We start from the raw sequence: 7,425 nt of genomic DNA, 5'->3' as shown, positions 1-7,425 counted from the left end.
CATCAATGGATAAAGTTAGCAAAGTCTTTGCTCTCCAGGAACTTCCATTTCTCCTGGAGAAAACTAACAATATTTAAGTAAACAAATAGATCAACAAGATAATTTTAAACAGCACAAGTGAAACAAAGACAATACAAGCATGTATTATGATAGAGATCAAGGAGAAAAACATTGCGTTAAGAGCAGAAACAACTTCAGTCCTCCTAACTTTTGAAGATCTTCACTCCATGCTGGCTTTGAAATTGTATCAATGCTCATTTGAACAAAATCACAACTCCTTCTGTTTATAAAATGGATCATCCAAATTGAATTTTGTATTATCCAAATTGAAGTGTCATTAGGCATGCACATCTGAAACCACTGAAACCTAACCAAAGTGTATGTGGAGAACTTAAACCTCTTCACCATTCAGCCACTCTGCAATCAGGCTCCTGTTTAGTACCCTCCCCTTTCTTGAAAACCTTCAGGATGACTGGTGCCCCCCACTCTCCTGCAATAGCTAGCAGCTACTGAAGAAGAGTCAATTTCTTTCAACAGGGCCATGCTTCTTGCATGTCTGAGGGTTATATCCTAAGATAATTTAAATGTGTGTGTATATACATAAGCACAGATTTTTAAAGGCAAGTTACATATTCAAAGATATGTTATACTATATATTCAAATATTCATACAAATAATCTCCATCCTATCTGTGTATGCTATATTGAGACTAAGTTTCATACCTAATGCACATCTTGAGGTAGCCATCCATATGTCACTCTGATTTAAAAATCATGCAGAGCCAGGCATGATGGCTCATACCTGTAATCCCAGCATTTTGGGAGAATAAGGTGGGTGGATCACTTGAGGTCAAGGGTTCAAGACCAGCCTGGCCAACATGGTGAAACCCCAAAAGAATACAAAACTTAGCCATGCGTGATGGTGGACACCTATAATCCCAGCTACTCAGGAGGTTGAGGCAGGAGAACCGTTTGAACCTGGGAGGCAGAGGCTGCAGTAAGCTGAGATCGAGCCACTGCACTCCAGCCTGGGTGACAGAGTGAGACTCTGTCTCAAATAATAATAATAATAATGATAATCATACAGAAACTTCTGGATTCTAACAGAGTTGTGACATTAACCAAGGTGCTGATTAAGTTTTAGTGAGAAGTTTACAACTTCCTATATATCTTCTGCTGATATATGAGTTTGTAATTTTTTTCAATTCATAGACCTGATCTAGAGTTACTCTGAGAAAACTGACCACCTCTGCTCTCAAACACAACATCTGCCCTTGATACACAGCATAGCTTATCTTCCCCGGTAGAAAAAAAGTATTTTGGAACAAGCTTCTTGACTTTTTAGTCAACACCTCTCCCTCACTGAGTAAAAAGCACAAGTGATGGAACTGTTCAGGGGATCTATTACACAATCATTGCATCAATCCCTTTCAGGACCAGAAGCCTACCACACAATAACCCACACTAGAAGCATCTGCTTTAGGCATTTCATAAACACCCAGCAGTGTTTGTGATGGCTTGTTGGTGCTGGTTGTGAAGACTGTTGAATGTTTACTTTTTCCAATTATAAACATTTCAGATGTAAAAGTCTAGAATGGGGAGGAAATTAAAACAGCAAACAGAGTTAAAGCCATGCTCATCTGCTAATAGATCCAAGCCCCCTTTCTCTGGTTACTTTTGAGAAGTCGTATTTACTGACTGAGGTGTGACCCCTCCCCACGCTTTCTAAATCACTGTAGTTTAAGCACACTCTGTAGAGACCCACAGTCCTCAGCAGCTTTCCAGATACCACACTTCTCCCTTTCTCTAAAATTGTTCCCAAGACAAGGGTCAGCCCCACAACACATTCTATAGAACAACCTTTCTCACATTGAATAGTAGGCATGGAAGCCTTCGCAGGCCCCCATATCTGGAGGGCAGGAAGAGTATTATGAGGGGATGGGATTATTCTTTTGGGATGCTTTCAGGACTTAATTTTTCCATGGTGGAAAACATCGCTTGTTTTCAAAAGCAAGATTTCACCATTATTTTTAGCTATCGCTCACATTTTTTGTAAGGAGTTCTGTTTCAGATATTGACCACTTTTTGTACAAGCAATTCAAAATTTATCTTTATCTTGCACTATAATAAAAGTGAATACATGCAAGACTTGGTAACCAAATGAATTGCAAAGCTACTTAGCTAACTATCAAAACATTGCACATAAGTCAGCCAGAGACATGACCTATGTTACAAAATATTCATAATTGTCCACTAATATAAGTGATACGTGACTTGTGGATATATCAATTGCTTGCCTTTCTGCATAACTTGAAATTGCATACATGTAGTCAAAGGACTTCCTTCAAAGATGTTCATCTGTAATTCACTCATCTGAAAAAGCAAAAAGCTTTTTATTCCATATCGACAGCTACCCACTTGGTATCTATGCTGAGAACAAAGCAAAAATGGACTGAATTGACTACATTTTTCCTCGTTTCATCTGAGTATTTGGTCTTATATAAATATGTGAATACAAGGCCTCATATTTTTTAACTTTAATAAAGAAGGAAATATTTATTTATTTCTAATCACAACAAATTAAATGTGTCTCCAGGCAATACATTGCCAAGAAAGGAGATGTTATACAACTTTCTGAGAACTTGATGAATAACAACTAGAGCCATTTTGGTTAGCTGCACCCATTTCTTCCTACTTGGATTGCCTCCTTTCATTTCGTATGCTCAGCTCACACTTCTCAAAATACTAAACGCTTGATGAAATGTCTTAAGTGTCTCACCTCTTTTTTGTATGACACTGAGCATACAATTTGGAGACTTGAGAACAATCACAACTTTCTTTGTGTTCTACCTGTGATGACCTTCTGCTCTTTTGTCATAGTGGCCCAGGAATAAGATTTTTCTGTGGAAAGCTATTAGGAAGTTATTGATAAACAACTAGTCTGCAGATAAATCAAAATTGGTTTCTAATAAGTACAGGAGTGTAATTCTCATCTCTTGTTCCTGGAAGACCAAAAATCTTGCAATTTCAGCTTCAGCCTCAAGAAAGTACAATTGTGGTTGTAGTAATGGAAATAAATGTTTCTTTTTAAAAATCATTCTTTTTTAACACAGAGATATTATCAAACACTTCTGTAAGTGTAGACATCCTAGTTTCCCTCGAAAGTGTTTTAGGTATCCTATTAACGTTCCCAGGTCTTTGGTAGTTGGGTCGTATGTTCCCCATCAACTGGAATCATGGCTACAATGAAAAGAGCTGATTCATCCTTTCTTCATCAGTTCTGTTCTTGGAACCAACAAAATTCAGTTCTGCTGTCAATAGTCTTTTAGTACACAGTGCCCGTCTCACGGAAATAATGGTCTCTCAAGTCACTTTTTCTATATTTTTTCTCAGTCTCTTCAGTACCCTCTCTTCACCTCTCCCTTGCTTTCCCTTTCTATGCTACTTCCCCTGGAAATTGCCTCAAGTTTTTCTGGTTTAAATTATTTTATGCCATAAATTATTATGGCTTAAATTATGACTTAAACTTTTGAATCTATACATGGTTCTCAAGTAAATATTTCTGTGCTAACCCCTCTGATGAGCTCCATATTCTCCTTTCAACAGCCTGCTGGACATCTTCACCTAGATTCCCTTTAGCCCTTCAACTCCAAAAGATCAAAATGGAATCTATCTCTGCTCCCTAGATCAGGATCTCTTCCATAAAGTCACCATCAGCCCATCACCAGATATCAAACCTGGCCTTTATCTTTTACTCTTCCCTGCCTCTTGCTTCCCAAAATCAATGCACAGTTCTGTCGATTCTACTCATATGATCTTTCCCTTCTTCATTTTGCATTGCCAGAGCCCTGTGTCAGTTGTTCATTATCTCGGACCTGTGGTATGGCTTTGGCATCCTAACTGTTTTGTGCACCTCTTGCCTCTCTTACCCACAGTCCATCTTACATGTGACTGCCAGATAGCTTCCATTACTCTGATCCTCAGAAACCTGCTCACAACTGCCTGCAGAACCAAGTCCACACTACTGTTCAGGATCTCTACAACCTTACTCAAAGGTACAGTAGCTCACTCCTCACTTCCTTCCTTCCCCCTTTATACACTATTTGGTGATAAAAACAAACTGGTGATTGTTCCAGATGGAGTTTCCCAGGAAGCAGTCTCTGGGGCAGAGATTAGCAGGCAGTGTTGATTGGGAGTGCTTTTCTACAGCTGTGGAAAAGACAGAAGGAGGCAGGATTCGGTGGAGGGAGATGAATTTCCATGCAGGAAATTTGTTGGCAAAGGAAGAGCTTTTGGAGCTGGGATGTCTTTTCACAGATGTCCTGAGTTGGGGTAAGAGGGCTTGGCCTTGAGACCCCCATGTTGATAGTCATTGGGTGCAGTCTACTTTGAGGAAGGCAGTTTTCTTCAACAGAGGCATTCCCCAAAAGGGCCACCTGCAGATACCCATCTTTCCCTGACACTCCCAATGGATAGAGAAATAAACACCATATAACTCCTTCATTCCTCAAAAGTGGGTCTGAGAAATAAGCCTATCATGGCACCTATCCATTTACCCCCTTCCACTCTCACAACCTCACATTGGCACTTTTCTTTAAGCTCAGTGGCAGGCTGCTAGCTGTCTCTCAATGCCCCTTTCTAAACTTTTTTTTCTTTAGGAATACCCCTTCCTCCCCATTACGTTTTCTAGCTTCTCTGCACTAGATGTGCTTACGTTACTAAGTTCTAAGCTATCCATGTGATAAAAAGTGATATTCTCAACTGCCAGATTGGTATCCAGAGGAACTGGTAGGCCTCCTGTGTCTCCTCCTTTCCCTCCTGATTCCTGGAAGGCAGACAGGGTGAGGGGAGCTGGAACAGCTCATTCGTTCCATGAGGTGAAGGCTGGTGCAAAGGATTGCACAGCAAGAAGCCAGCAGGTGTGTGGGGCCTCCCTACCAGCTCTGGACTGCTCATCCTGGAGAGGAAATCTTCACTCTTCTTTAAACCTCTGGTTATTTTGGTCATCGTCACATCAGCTGAACTTGCGTATCCTACCTAGCTCAAGTTGCAACATTTTTCTCTCCATTTCCTTATACCTATAGTATACCAATTGTTCAAATGTTACCTCCTCCATAGAATTTCTTTGTTCTCATCCCTGCACCCCTAGAGTGGGAATATCGAGGTGGTTCCTCTGTTGACTTTTCATAATTATTTATTTGTATTTTCCTTACCAAGAGTGACAATTTCATCATAAATGAAATTCTTCGCCTATTCCTTAGCCCTTTTACCAAGCTGTAATATCTGGTAGGACATCTGGGTATAATATTTTCTGACCCAGCAGGTGCAGCAAAGAGTCGTTTACTTGGTAAGTATCTTTACTACTTGTTGACTGAATGAAGTTCTTTTTAATACGAGATTCAAAGTGGCATTCCTGTGACTTTTCACTCATCAGTTTTGTAACAGAAAACTTTTTCACTCATCAGAGGTAACAGAAAAATCCCATTTCTTCTCGCAATGATCCCTAGAGACATTTCAAGCTGCTTAACAAATTCCCTCTCAGGTGGAGTGGCCTACGAATAAATTTTCAGCCTTCCTTGGGTCTTGTGTACACACACCCACTCTCTCTTGTTCTAACAAAAGGCTGGAATTTACATTTAGAGAGTTAAGGTTTTCCAAAACAGATCTCCTGGTGGTGACAATAAATAATGGTTCCAGCAGAATCAGCTCATAAAAGTAGGCAGCAAGAGATTCTCTCTGAGGATCTACTGCTCCTCCCCTACTGCTCATGTTTTGGTGTCATAAGTGCTATTTTCCATGTTCTCTTGGGTCCAGAAAAGGATTCGAATTCAGACTGCCGGTGGTATGATTATGACCCTGGCACTTACTAGAATGGTGATTTCAAAAAAGGTGCTAAACCTCTCCAGTTGTGAGTTTTTTCAACTATAATTGGCTATAACACGGTGGTGTGCTCTGTAGTCCCAGCTACTTGGGAAGCTGAGGTGGCAGGATCCCTTGAGCCCAGGAATTTGAGTCTGCAGTTAGTTATGATCAAGCCACTGCACTGAAGCCTGGGTGCCAGAGTGAGACCCTGTCTCTATCAATCAATCAGTCAATCAATCAATAAAACGGAAATAAAAGAAGGGCAATAAACTGATGTAATTAGAGGATGGGCTCTGGAGCCTAAAACACCTGGGATTTCATCCCAGCTCTACCACTAACTGGAGCTCCCATGTTCTCTGTAGAGAGCTTTTTAAAGCTCTCTAGAAAGCTTTTAAAAGATCAGGAAAGACTTCATGAAGGGGGTAGTACATATTTGAAGTGACACTTGGGGATGCATAAGAATTTGACTGGGCCGTGGTGGGCAAGAGCAGTCTTCCTAGTAGTATAAACAGATTAAGCCAAAAACCAAGAGGCTAGAAAGTACGTCTTTGCCCTGAAGATACTGTCCCATCCTTTTTTGAAGCCAGCAGAACATGGCACATGGCACGCGTGCGCGCATGTGTGTGTGCGCGCGCGCACACACACACACACACACGAGCAAGGGAGTCAACACAAATCCTGCAAGAACCACTGGCTGCCTACTTTGTAGGTTGCTTTTGTGTTCATGGGAAAAACCAAGAAAATGATGAGTTCAAGAAATTAACATACTATTAATGGAGATTATAAAGTGGTGATGATAATGATTTTCATTTTCTTCTTTAAATTTTTTGGTTTTTCAAATTTGCTCCAATAAACATGTAGGATTTCATAATTATCAGAAAACAACAATAATTCAAACAAACAAACAAACAAACAGTTGTTCCTTCCTGCTGGATTTTTCAGCTTCCGTATTTCTTTGCTCAAGAATCCTTTATTTTCCTGAATCCAGTATACTATGTGGGGCCTCTGGATTAGTTAGCTCTACTGATTCATCCCTATCTGCAATTATCCTTGAGAATCAAAGACAGAAAGGAACACCATTTTAAGATTTATGCGGACCTAGTCAGGTACTTCCGGTTGCCAGGTAGCAGACAACCAAAATCAACCACAGCATTTTCTCTAATCACTGGCTCAGGATCCAGGCAGCCACTACACTGCCTTAGTGAGCATTGAGACAAAGCCTCAATGAGCATTGAGGAATGAGCCTCAATTTGCCAATGTAGGTTTAGTTCATCTCCCATAAATTAGCATATCTGAGTAAGTTTAGTTATTACACAAAGCACCACCATAAGAAAGTATGTTTAGGTACGCTCTCTTTGATACTGGTGGCCTTCAGTGACTGCTTCCTATCCACACAAAACAATAGTTAAGTCAACACTGTAAGTGGCAATTCATGAGAACGTCTGCCCAAGCCTTCACAGCGCACCCTGTAACCCTGACTGGAAGCAAGACTATGTCTGCATACTCATTGGCGCTCTCAGAGGGCAGACATAAAAATGTCCTATTATCTTATGTAGAAGCTACC

This window comes from Piliocolobus tephrosceles, chromosome 11 (assembly GCF_002776525.5).
Source record: "Piliocolobus tephrosceles isolate RC106 chromosome 11, ASM277652v3, whole genome shotgun sequence".
In the NCBI taxonomy this organism is placed as follows: Eukaryota; Metazoa; Chordata; class Mammalia; order Primates; family Cercopithecidae; genus Piliocolobus; species Piliocolobus tephrosceles.
Note: the sequence above shows the minus strand (reverse complement) of the source record.